The sequence below is a fragment of the Trachypithecus francoisi genome, unplaced genomic scaffold (assembly GCF_009764315.1).
Source record: "Trachypithecus francoisi isolate TF-2019V2 unplaced genomic scaffold, Tfra_2.0 Lachesis_group17, whole genome shotgun sequence".
Taxonomy (NCBI): Eukaryota; Metazoa; Chordata; class Mammalia; order Primates; family Cercopithecidae; genus Trachypithecus; species Trachypithecus francoisi.
The window spans coordinates 40052080-40066393 of NW_022681462.1; the positions used below are offsets into that span (position 1 = coordinate 40052080).

General features: G+C 41.8%; 1 pseudogene and 1 gene segment (V, D, J or C); both read left to right on the forward strand.

Annotated features, from left to right (window-relative positions):
• LOC117062889 overlaps window positions 1-14314 on the forward strand; it is a 126188-nt gene that overhangs the window by 24251 nt on the left and 87623 nt on the right.
• LOC117063181 lies at window positions 11735-11870 on the forward strand (annotated as a pseudogene).

The window sequence follows — 14314 nt, forward strand, 5'->3', positions numbered from 1 at the left end:
AACCAGCCCTAGGCAGAGGGGAATCCCTGACCTAAGCAGTTCAAACTTCTGTGTCTGCAAACCTCTCCACAAACGACTATAACACTGTGTGCTTGAAAGTAAATTTAAAATTAGACTAGGCCATAAGGACTGCAACTCTTAGGCAAGTTGTAGTGCTGAACTAAACCCAGATATAGTGGACTGGGGAGTGAGGGCATGCAACATACTGAGACATCAGCTGAGAAAGCCAAGGGCGTTCTGGTGTCACCCCTCCCCTAACCCCAGGCTGCACAGATTGTGGCTCCAAAAGATAATCCTTTCTTCCACCTGAAGAGAGGAGAGGAAAGAGTGGGGAGGACTTCTTACATCTAAAATATCAGTTTGGCCACAACAGGATAGGGCACTGATCAGAGTTGCGAGGTCCCTGTTTGAGGCCCTAGCTCCCAGATGACATTTCCAGACATACACTGTGCCAGAAGGGAACTCACTGCCTTGAAGAAAAACACCCAGTCCTGGCAGCATTCATCACCTGCTAACTAAAGAGCCCTACACCCTGAATAACTAGCAGTGATACCCAGGTACTATATCAAGGACCTTGGGTGAACGTCTGAGACTTGCTGACTTCAGGTACCAGCACAGCCACAAGGAGGTGCTTGGGATCCACATTTTGAGGACTTGACACTTGGACAACTTTTGTGGACCTGCACTGGGACAAAGGGGAGCCCACTGCCCTGAAGGGAGAGTTCCAAGTCAGGTAGCATTCACAACAAGCTGACTTAAGAGACCTTGAGACTTAAGGGAACATTGGCGGTAGTCTGGCAGTATTCCTCATGGCATAGTGTGATGGTGGCTCCTCTGCCTTTGGAAAGGTGAGGGAAGAGTCAGAAGGACTGAATCTTATGGTTTAGTGCTAGTTAAGCGACAATACAATAGAATGCCAGGTAGACTTCTAAGGTTTTTGACTCTACTCCCTGACTCCTGGACTAGTCCCTGCATTTCTGGACCCACCCAAGGCCTGGGGAACTTCGTTGCCCTGATGGGAAGGGGACAGGCCTAGTTGACTTTACCTGCTACTGAATGTATAGCCCCAGGGCCTTGAGCAAACATAGGCAGTACCCAGAGAGTGGTTATAACAAGCCTTGAGTGAAACCCAGCACTGTGTTGGTTTCAAGTTTGACCCAGGGCAGTCATAGCCATGGTGATCATAGGGGAGCTGGTGTCACTCCAACCTCAGCTTTAGGTGGCTAAGAACAGAGAGAGACTTGGTATGTTTGGGAGAAATTAAGGGAACAGAGCACAAGTCTCTTTCTGGTAATCCAGAGAATTCTACCGGATCATCTCCAAGATAATCAAGGTGACACCTCTATGAGTTCGCAAAAAACACAGTGTAATTGGGCTTAGGGTTCCCCCTAAAGCAAATACAGCTTAGGTCCCAACACCCAAATCTTTTCAAACATCTGGAAAGCCTTCTCAAGAAGGATGGCTACAAATAAGCCCAGACAGTGAAGAGTACAATGAATATCTAACTCTTTAATCCCCGGACATTGAAGAACATCTACTAGCATCAACACCATCTAGGAAAATGTGACCTCACCAAATGAACTAAATAAGGCCCCGAAGACCAATCCTGGAGAAACAGAGATATATGGCCTTTCAGACAGATAGTTCAAAATAGCTGTGTTGAGGAAACTCAAAGAAATTAAAGATAGCACAGAGAAGGAATTCAGAATTCTATCAGATAAATTTAACCAAGAGATTGAAATAGTAAAAAGAATCAAGCAGAAATTCTGAAGCTGAATAATGCAGTAGGCATATGGAACAAGGCATTAGATTCCTTAAGTAGCAGAATCGATCAAGCAAAGTAAGAATTAGTGAGCTTAAAGACAGGCTGTTTGAAAATGCATGATCACAGAAGACAAAAGAAAAAAGAATAAAATACAATAAAGCATGTCTACTGGGTCTAGAAAATTGCCTCAAAAGGACAAATCTAAGAGTTATCAACTTTAAAAAGGAGGTAGAGAAAGAAATAGGGGTAGAATGTCTATTAAAAGGGATAATAAAAGAGAACTTCCCAAACCTAGAGAATAATATCAGTATCCGAATACAAGAAGGTTATAAAACAACAAACAGATTTAACACAAAGAAAACTACCTTGCTAAAAAGGCATTTTATAATGAAACTTCCAAATATCGAGGATAAAGAAAAGCAGCAAGAGAAAAGAAACAAAAAACATACAAAGAAACCCAAATACATTTGGCAGCAGACTTTTCAGTGGAAATCTTACAGGCCAGAAGAGAGTGGCATGACTTATTTAAAGTGCTGAAGGAAAAACAAACCAAACTTATACCCTAGAATAGTGCATCTGGTAAAAATATACTTCAAACATGAAGCAGAAAAAAAAAAAAAGACTTTCCCAGACAAATCAAAGTTGAGGAATTTCATCAATACCAGACATTTCCTATAAGAAATACTAAAGGAGATACTTCAGTAAGGAGGGAGATATTAATAAGCAATAAATAATCACCTGAAGTTATATAACTCACTGGTAATATTAAGTATACAGAAAAATACAGAATTTTTTAATTTATTGTAAATATTTACATTTACAGAATATAAAAATATTTTAAAACTAACTGTGGTATGTAAACAACTGTCAACCTAAATAGAAAGGCTAAACAATGAACCAATCAAAAATAGTAACTACAACAATTTTTCAAGACATAGAACAATAAGATATAAAAAGAAACAACAAAAAGTTTGTTCACAGAGGAGCCTAACCCTACAGCCACCATCACCCTGTGCCATGAGGAGTACTGCCAGACTACCGCCAATGTTCCCGTAAGTCTAAAGGTCTCTTGAGTCCCCTTATTGTGAATAGAAACAACAAAAAACAACAAAAATGGGGTTATGTAATTAAAGCACAGAGTTTATATTAGGTTTCTTTTTACTTGTTTGTTTATACAAAGAGTATTAAGTTGTTATCAGGTTAAAATAATGCGTTATAAGATAGCATTTGCAAGCTTCATGGTAACCTCAAGCCAGAAAACATACAACAAATACACAAAAAAATAAAAAGCAAGAAACTAAATCATATCACCAGAGAAAATCACCTTTACTAGAGGAAGACAAGAAGGAAAGAAAGAAGGGAGAGAAGACTATAGAACAATCAGAAAACACATAGCAAAATGGCAGGAGTAAGTCATTTATCAATAATAGCATTGAATTTAAATGAACTAAACTCTGCAATAAAAGGATATAGACTGGCTGAATGGATAAATTAACAAGATTTGTTTATCTGTTTTCTACAAGAAACACACTTCATCTATAAAGACACACATAGAGCAAAAATTAAGAATTGGAAAAATATCTCATGCCAGTGGAAACCAGTGAAGATCAGGAGTCACTATACTTATTTCAGACAAACTAGATTTCAAGACAAAATCGTAAGAGACATAAAGTTCAGTATATAAGGTTAAGAGGTCAATTAAACAAGAGGATATATCAATTTTAATTATATACGTACCAAACATGGAAGCACCCAGATACATAAAGGAATTATTGTTAGAACTAGAGAGAGAGATAGGCCTTAATACAGTAAGAGCTGGAGACCTCAATCTTTCACTTTCAGAACTGGACAGATGTTCTAAACAGAAAATCAACCAAGAAACATCAGGCTTAGTCTACACTATAGATCACATGGCTCTAATAGATATTTATGGAACATTTCATTCAACGGCTGCAGAATACACATTCTTTCCTCAGCACAAGGATCATTCTCAATGCTAGATCATAAGTTATGTCACAAAAAGGTCTAAAAACATTTAAAAAGTTGAAATATCAAGTATCTTCTCTGACCATAATGGGAAATAGAAATTAATAACAAGACGAGAATACACAGACACATAGAGAGGAACAACATACATCCGGGCTGATAGGAGGGCAAAAGGGTGGGAGGAGGGAGAGAATCAGGAAATAATTAGTGGGTATGAGGCTCTTGTTGACCAAATAATCGATATAGCAAACCCCCATGACACAAATTTATCTATATAACAAACCTACATATGTGCCCTTGAACTTAAAATAAAAGTTTATTAAAAAAAAAAAAAAAAAAAAGGAACTACATACTGATCTACATCCAAAGCAATCTTCTGAAGTCTGACTTTGGTTAAATGAGATTAACATTTATGTTCACTTTCACCAGTGCAGCATTCAACTGAGAGTTCAGGAGGCGATGGATATGTGGATTTTGCTATAAGAAAACTGATCCATAGGCAACAACAAGAAAAACATTTAGCTCGAGCTTTTGAAAAGGAGACTCCCCAAAAATAATATTTGTCTGAATTTTTTAAAAAGAGGAATCAGATTCCTTTATTGCCAGTCTTGAGAGAAGGCAGGCTACTTGTACTTCTGCCCCCTGACTTCCTGAGCCATTTATTCATGCTTACATGGTCATCACTTTAAAGAGTCAGCACATCTATAAGAAGAGCATCTAAAATTGGTAGAATGTCATACCCAAGTGGACTTCTTTGATTGGTCAAACTCAAATATCAAGAAAAGGTAAGTAAGAAATAGCATGTTGTTAGGTGCCTTAGTCTGTATATGTGTGAGCTGTTTGTATGTGCTCTGAAACAGCTGTTTTCAATCTTTATTCCATTTATTTTATGAATATGCCCAAAACTTCCCCAGCAGGAGCGCCTCCTAGTATCACACCTGAAAGAAATACAAATTGTAATTAGACACGTCTGGTCCCAATGGATTTTGGATGCCTCCCTGAGGTCACACATCAGAGCCTCCCCTCCCTTCCAAGGACTGACTCCCTGATCCTCTCCATCAAGCCCCACCCATGGTGAGGGCCTTTGTTTCTACTGTGTTGAGTATAATTAATTATTACTGTACTTTTTACATGCAGACTATGTTTATTTAACTTTAAAGTGACGCTTGATTCTCCTATAAATGTGTTTTTTCATGTCCAATATAACTTTTCAACTGCAAAAATAGCAGAATTTTAATTGAGGGAAATGCACCATATATTTTTTAATTTAAAAAATGCACACATTTTTGCATTTAATGAATTTTCACTTAATGTTAGAGTGTTCAGGAACAAATACAAGCCATCATGTGAAGGTTGGGTGCACGTGAGTAAATAAGATACATTTTTGATTCCATGTACTGATAATATCCAGCAGGGAAATGAGCCACTCAGGGAATAATAGCTACATGATAAAAATGAATAGAATAATTTCAGTCGTTGACAAATCGCATACGAATCAGGCAGTGGTTAGAGGTATCTGGAAGTTGAGGACATTTATTTATGTTGATCAGGAAGGATCTCGGGGTCATTCTCGAGATGCATCTGAGTGGTGAAGAGGCAGCCAGGTGACCATACAAACAAAGATCATCATGGGAAGGGCAGGGACGGGGAGATTTCAGATAAACCACTGTTTATTAAAATAAGTATTTTTAGCTCTTTAATAGTTAAAAATAGGCCATAATAATCAGCTGTCTTCTGTGATTTTGTTCCTTTCAGAGTAAAATTTACTATAGTACCTTTCATTTAAAACCTTGGTCTGGGTCACACCCATGACATAGAACACTCCCTGCTTCAGAAACTGGAGGCCCCTCCCTGCCACTCAAGCCCTTATCAGTAGGCGTTGCCTCTGGGATAGGATCACTTGAGACAGGGGCTGCACTGGACACTAGGCATGGGCTCTGGCCCTGAGGCCCTGGCTTCAGCTGTGGGAGCTCCATGGAACAGGCCTCATATGTCCTGTAGAACTAGATAGAGACCATTGCTCAGTGAACACAGCATTCATCTCCCACTTGATAAGCCAGCAGTGTTCTGCTGGGAAGCCTATCGAGCGAGACATCATTAATACTGGGAAAGATTTGAGTTTTGTTCCCACTTCAGATTCTAGTAGCAACACTCTAGTCCCCAGTTTCCAGCTTCTTCCTCAATGTCTCCAAAGGAGATAGTTTCCATCACTGGCCTGGAAGCAGCAAAACTCAAGGAAGTTTCAAAAGATCCACCCATGTGCTCTGTTTACCTTGTCCACGGTCCACCCCAGCTTTGTGCAGTGGTCCTGGGACTGAGACTGTTTAACAATTAGCAGCTTGGTTGTCCTGATGACACAGCTGGTTATTGCTGTCTAAAACTGCTCTGTCTCATATCGTAAACACTAGCAGTGCATAGCCACAAACATGTAACTTAGAACTAATTAAAATCTAAAACATCGTACCTCATCGTACCTCAGTTACACTAGTTAAAATTCCTGTGCTCAGTATTCCCATATGACTCATGGCTAGCTTAGTTCACAGCATGAGGATAGACAACTTTATTGTCTTAGAAAATTATTTTGTGTAGAGATGACGTGGATACTTGCAGTGTTATAGCCCAGAGCACAAACCCCAGCAGCTGGTCCTCTAGAAGGCTGAGGATCCCAAATGCTTCCTAGTCTGTGTAGATGTGCAGATGCTGTGGTTCTCAGAGGTGCTCCAGAAGGGTTTCTTGGATGGGAGGAATGAGACTGGCTTGACAGATCCACACCAGGAGCCCTCTGCATCCCACTCCAGCCCCTGCCATTATGCCCTGCAGGGTACCTCATGCCCCACCCTCTCTCTTCCAAAACCACATTTTGGCATGGACCCACATCTCACATGGATCACAGAATCTAGTTCCCTAATTTGTTCTGTGACTGATATCTTTTCTGAATACCCTTTGTCCTCATGTAAGTGACTGGTTTATTGAGAGAAGGAACTATTTAGAGTTCCCTACAGATCCTGGCCGAGTGATGGATATAATAGGATCAGCTCCATGACTACCCATGAAAAGACTCACAGTCAAGACTCATCAAGACCCAGCATCAAAAATCCTCTAAGATGCTAAATCACAAATCTGCCATTAGATGGCAGACAAACTCCCTGATAAACAAAACAGAAGCCTGATCTTACAAACAGTGAGAAAGTAAGAATGATAGTGTCCCACTGTCAACAGACAGCCCCTAAGAGTAGAATGGGGTCTTATGTGTCACTTGGATCACCTGGGAGGAGCTGCCAGTGTGCTGAGCAGAGAGAAAGCCCCCTCCATGCTCTGTGCTCTTAGACTGGAAGCCCAGCATTGCCCTCTCTCCTTCCTTGGCTGAGTCCTCAAAGCGCACCTGCTATGGACTGAATTGTGCCTCACAGATTTATATTTTAAAACTGTAACTCTCAAAATAGCTGCATTTGGAGACAGAACCTATAAGGAGGTAATTAAGGTCAAATGAGGTGATAGGAGTAGGGCCCTGATTCAGTGGGATTAGTGTTCTTATAAAAAGAAACTCCGTAGAGCTTTCTTCAAACACCTCCGCTCACAAGCATGCACCCAGGAGAGTTCTTGTGAGGACCTGGCCAGAAAGTGACATCTGAAAACCACAGAGAGGGTCCTCAGCAGAAAGAAAATCCTTCTGGACCTCGATCTAGGAGTATCCAAGTTCCTAACCTGTTAGAATAAATTTCTGTGGTTTAAGCCATATAGGCTGGGATATTTTAGTGTCATATTTCCAGCAGATGGATCCACTGTCCCCCCCTCTCTGTGCAGGATCAGCCTCAGGAGGCACCTTGTGGACAAGGGTACCCAGCTTTGCTCCTCTTTCTCCTGCTGTTCTGACCCTCTGGTGAGGAGGGAGGACTCAGGCTTCATCCTCAGTTTGTTTGCATTAAGCAGGAACACTTTCTTGATGATGCAGTGATTAGCCTGTTTTACTTTCTGATCAGAATTGCATCAATCTGAATGAGCTACTTGCTAGTATTATTGTTTGGGAATGTCCAGTTTGTTCCCCACTTAGAAGCAAGTGGTGAGGTCATTTGGTCCCAATCTTCAGGAACCTTTCCTGTGTCTCAGGAGACAGGGTCACTGTCACCTGCAGGAACAGCCAGAGTATTAATAGGTTCCTATCCTGGCTCCATAAAATCCCAAGCCTGGCTCTGAGCTCCTATTGGCTCCTACTGCCCCCTGGACAGGGAGCCGTCCCAGGTGAGGGGTGATGGGCCTGGACAGATATCACTCTGGCCATCAGCAGTAAAGCTGCCTTTAGGAGCATATGCCACTCCTACTGTCACTACTTGGGCACAAACCTCCCCCAACCTGTTGCTCAGCTGAGAGTTGCTGAAGGTCTTGGATCTTCTCAGGGTGACAGGTTGAGGGACAGCTCTGAACTCACACCCCTGTCTTCCTCCTGCCACCTTGCCTTCTTCTCTATGGGGCACCTCCAGTGTATCTTGTCAGTATCACTGAAAGGAGAATGTCATACTATTTTCTTCTACTTTCTGCCCTTAATTTATGAGTCCAAGTCATCATCACTTCAGACAGGAGACATCTGCATTTTCAGAGCTGTGACGCTTGTTTCTCTCACCTCCTGGCCCAGTATTGAGCCTGTAATTCTGACTCCACTCCATGAGTCCTAGTGGAATGGTCATGGTCAGCAAGTTATGATGATTCTTAGAGACCAGAAAATGAAATGAAAAATATTCAGAAGCTTTTGCATGGGGCAGTCATGACCCAATGTGAACAGAGTCCTAATAGCCTGAGGCATGAAGAGCAAGAACCAAAATTAGTGTTGTCTTCCCTGACATATTTGTCCTGATATGTCCATGGCCAGAGAAACTCAAACCATTTCAAGGAATTAATGATATCTGCTCTCCTCTTGTCTCCATTTCTCTTTTTATACTTAAGCATGAATCATCTTCTTATTTTCCTATATTCCTCCCTCTTCCAAGTTCATGAAATTAGAATTGTAGTCAAGACAGAGATAAAAACTGTGAGAAAAGACATAACATTTGGGTATAGTATGCATCTCCTCAACAGCAATATGCAGTGTTTGCAGGTTCCCCTCCTTCTCAGGGGTTCTTGCTGGGAAGATGCTGACTGCTCCAGCTAGGTTGCTGTCAGCAGCTGCATTTGGAGGGCTTACAAGGAAAAGCTTCCAGGCAGTTAGTGCCAGATTCTGGGAAGAGTAGCAGGAGCGTAGCTCTGGCTTGCTAGCGTGGAATGTACTGGGGTAAGTCCTGGGGAAGACTGTGGGTATGCAAAGAAACAATTTAGAACTCAGATCTGTGGCCACAGCCTTAGGAGCCCAAGGAGTACACTAACACAAATGGGGGTGAGAGAAAGCTAAGACTAAAGGTGTTATGGTCTACTGTAATCTTGTTTATCTTTCTAATGCTACACATAAATTGACTGGTGGAAGTTTTTATACTGGAAACAATGCACATGAAACCCCACAGCCTGTAGTGAGGCATCTGTTAGTTGTAGAATAACTACTACAGAATTTGATTTAAAAATGACATATGGCTGGTAATACATAGTCTCTTCATTCTATTACGAGGTGCATAGAAACGGGATTGAATATATATCTATATCTATCTATCTATCTATCTATCTATCTATCTATCTATCTCTCCAGTTAGGTGTATAAACACACACACACACCACACACACACACACACACACACACACACACACACCTGTACTTCAATATGCATTATCTGTTAACTCTTAGGACAGCCCATGTTACACAGAATGCTCCATTTCACAAAGGAGGAAACTAATGATCAGGCATCATGGGTTGTTTCCCCAAAATCACATGGACAGAAAGTTTTGGGGCTGGGATTTGAACCCAGGTTTACTTGACTACTATGTTCCTTCCACATGACCATGTTCATCTCATAGACCAGCTCATGGCCTATAATGAGAGAGAAAAATCATAAAGAGGGTGTGAAATCTTCAGTTCTCTGCTGCCTCTGTCTCACACCATGATGATTCTAGTGTTAAACTAGCCCCATATGTAGTTCTCTCTACAAAACACAACCATCAAAGCCCTTACAAACTGTAAACAACTTTATTTTGGATTTGGGAGCAGGGATATACCTTGTATCCCCCTGGCCCCCTCTACATCACCTCTTTTTCTTCTGTTCTCTCAGACTCAGTTTGTCCCTCTTAGACTGTGTCCTAAAAATCTAGTTTGCCCTCCAAATATGAAATCAGATAATACCCCCGCCCCATCATATATTGTGAGAGCTGAATGCTAGACTCACAGGTACTGAGATTATACAAGAGCTAATCAAAGGATTTGACCCAAGAGATTTTCTGTCTTAAAAAAATTCTGGCACTACCTCCCCTGCTTACAATAAAATGTTCTCTAACTCTTGTCACAATTGACACCAAATGACAACAAAGTGGAGATATGTGGGAAAAACAGAGGACAACCATGCAGGAAGATATCAGGAAGATAAAAGTCATTTCTTATGCTTGCATTAGTTTTGTGTTCCTGTAACAAATTAGCATGACCTTACTGGCTGCACAGAACACAAATTTATTATCTTACAGTTCTGGAGGTGAGAAGTCTCACTGAGCTAACATCAAGGAGTTAACAGGGCGGTATTCCTTCTGGAGGCTCCAGGGGAGAGAATCTAATTTCTTGCTTTTCATCTTCAAGATGCTCCAACATCCCTGGCTCCATGGGATGGAGCAGCCCTCCATCACTGCAGCAGCCCTCACCATTGTCCCAACTCCTCTCTGACTGCCAAGTGAAAAATAGATTCTTCAGTACACCGATGCTCTCAGCTTCTGATGGTGTTACCATCCATAAACCCATTGTAAGTTGAAACCACTGTAAGTCAAAAATGCATTTAAATCACCTAACCGCCTGGCTAACTTTTTTGTATTTTTTTAGTAGAGACGGGGTTTCACCGTGTTAGCCAGGATGGTCTTGATCTCCTGACTTCATGATCCACCCAGAGTAGTCAGTTTCTACTGAATGTGTATCACTCTCAGATTATTGTAAAGTCAAAAAGTCTTTAAATACAGTCATCATAAGTCGGAGACTGTCAGTAAGTTCAAAAAGTAACTAAAACGTAACTCAAAAATGCTCAGAAAAATAAAACTTTATCCAGACAGAGGTACAATAGTATATTATCTAAAATGTACAATTTTCAGGAAAACACACACACACACACACACACACACACACACACAAAACCCTGAAAAGAAATAGAAAAGAATGATCAATATTGAGGAAAGAAAAGCAAAACAACTACCATCACAACAAAAATGTGTTGGTGAAAGCTGACTCATCTGTGCTAAATATTAACTTTAGCAAAGACTACAAAGCAGTTACTGTACAGATGTTCAAACAATTATTTTTGAAGCTACAATTGAAGACTTAAGAGGAAAATATAAGGACAATGACTCAGCATGTAGACACTCTAAAAAAAGAGAAAGTCTAAAAGTCTAAGAGTTACTATGACAAATGACCAAAGGAAAATTCTAGAAACCAAAAGTATAATAATCAAATTAAAAATGTATCAGGCGGGTGCGGTAGCTCAAGCCTGTAATCCCAGCACTTTGGGAGGCCGAGGCGGGCGGATCACAAGTTCAGGAGATCGAGACCATCCTGGCTAACACGGTGAAACCCCGTCTCTACTAAAAAATACAAAAAACTAGCTGGGCGAGGTGGCGGGCGCCTGTAGTCCCAGCTACTCGGGAGGCTGAGGCAGGAGAATGGCGTAAAACCCGGGAGGCGGAGCTTGCAGTGAGCTGAGATCTGGCCAGTGCACTCCAGCTTGGGTGACAGAGCGAGACTCCGTCTCAAAAAAAAAAAAAATGTATCAAATACGTGCTCACTTTGGCAGCACATATACTAAAAGTGGAACAATACGGAGAAGATTAGCATGGCCACTGCCAAGGATGACACGCAAATCCATGAAACGTTCCATATTTTACTCTTAGCGGTGGATCACTCGGCTCGTGCGTCGATGAAGAACGCAGCTAGCTGCGAGAATTAATGTGAATTGCAGGACACATTGATCATCGACACTTCGAACGCACTTGCAGCCCTGAGACTACAAAAAAAAAAAAAAAGTATTCGATATGTTCAATTCGATAGGTTCATCTTCTCAGATGACAGAAGAATCAGCGAACTTGAAAATAAGAAGAAATTAATAGAAATTACTGAATCTAAAGAAAGAAAAAAATAGCATTTCAGAATCATATTCTACAGTTCCTCCTTGACAGTGAATATACATAAACTTCATTCAGTTACATGCTTAATACTTGTGCCCTTTACTCTGGGATTTTATCAACTAAAATAAAACTAATTTAAAAATCTAGGCCGGGCGTGGGGGCTCAAGCCTGTAATCCCAGCACTTTGGGAGGTCGAGACGGGCGGATCACGAGGTCAGGAGATCGAGACCATCCTGGCTAACACAGTGAAACCCCGTCTCTACTAAAAACACAAAAAATTAGCTGGGCATGGTGGCGGGCACCTGTAGTACCAGTTACACGGGAGGCAGAGGCAGGAGAATGGCGTGAACCCGGGGGGCGGAGCTTGCAGTGAGTGGAGATTGCGCCACTGCACTCCATCCTGGGCGACAGAGCGAGACTCCGTCTCAAAAAAAAAAAAAAAAAAAAAAAAAAAAAGAGAGAGAGAGAGAGAGAAAAAAAGAAGATCTAGATGCTGAAATAAATATGAAAATAATAACTAAGAATAATTGACCAGGTGCAGTGACTCATGCCTGTAATCCCAGCGCTTTGGGAGGTCGAGGTGGGAGGATCACTTGAAGTCAAGAGTCCAGCCTGGGCAACATAGTGAAACCCCATCTCTACCAAAAATACAAAAATTAACCAGGCATGGTGGTGCATGCCAATAATCTCAGCTAGCTCGCAAGGCTGAGGCAGGAGAATCGCTTGAACCCGGGAGGTGGAGGTTGCAGTGAGCCGAGATCCTGCCACTGTGCTCCAGTCTGGGTGGGTAACAGAGTAAGTGAAACTCTGTCTCAATATACACACACACACACACACACACACACACACACACACACACACACTAAAATTAAATAAGAATAACCAAATATTTATGGAAGCTCAGCCTATTAAAGACAAGTGTAAAAGGTGTTTGGGAAAGTGAAAACAAATTAGAAATCTCTTAGAGGAAATAGAAGAACATGATTAAATACGTCCCTTTTTCCACTCAGGCAGCACAGACTTTATTAGGTTCCCTCCAAACACAGAGGACACATTATGTCACTGTGCTCACACTGGATGTCCCCATACTCTCGGCTCTTTCCACACCAGTGCACCCATCAGGGGATTTGCATACTGTCCCCTAGGAAGGACCTTCCATTGTGAGTCTGAGATAAAAGCTCAGCTCTAACCTTGCCTTGACTGATCAGGACTCCTCAGGTCACCTTCTCACAATGAGGCTCCCTGCTCAGCTTCTGGGGCTGCTAATGCTCTGGGTTCCTGGTAAGGACAGAAAGGAGATAAGGGAGGAGAATGGGTTGGGAGGGTGAGCTCTGGGGACCCCACTGCCTGTCCACATGAACATCTTGACCTACAAGAAAAGGGGTATAAAGTTAAAAACTGCAAGTGTGAGAAATAGAAGATTCCTCACTCTTACAGTTCTAAGCTTCATATCCTAGAAGGACAAAGGACTTGTGCTCTCGTGAAGAGTGTGACACAGGAAGAGGAGAATGGTGTAGGCAACTTCTTGAGTCTCTTTTGTGCCTCATGAATGTTTTTTTAAACCTGAATGTTTAGAGTTATGAGCCAAAGTCACACACACAAAAAAATCACTTAGCATAAAGTAAATAACAGAAAGAATATCATTTTAATAAAGTAAATAACAGAGAGAATATCATTTTAATGGTTCCCAATATTTGTACATAACCCTGGACTTCTCTCACTATTTCAGGATCCAGTGGAGATATTGTGATGACCCAGACTCCACTATCCCTACCTGTCACCCTTGGAGAGCCGGCCTCTATCTCCTGCAGGTCTAGTCAGAGCCTCCTGCATAGTGATGGAAACACTTATTTGCACTGGTACCTGCAGAAGCCAGGCCAGTCTCCACAGTTCGTGATTTATGGGAGTTCCAACCGTTTTGCTGGAGTCCCAGACAGGTTCAGTGGCAGTGGGTCAGGCACTGATTTCACACTGAAAATCAGCCGGGTGGAGGCTGAGGATGTTGGGGTTTATTACTGCACGCAAGGTATACAGTTTCCTCCCACAGTGGTAAAACCCTGAACAGAAGCCTCCCTTCTTGCTGTGGTTCAGTTGCCCAAATGTGTTGTTTATCTGGAAAGCAGACACTGTAGATTATCTTTGGAGAGTAAAGAGGAAGATGATGGAGAATTCAGGGGAATACATTACAGCTGAGGGCTCTTGAACCATCAATATCTCAGTTACATCTCAGGTACCACAATTTTAGTCCCCATCAGCTGCAAGAGTCTTGGCCTGGCAGAATTTGTAGGAGAATGGAGGGAGGTCAAGTGCCCTCTGAACAACCAGTCACGTTGCAAG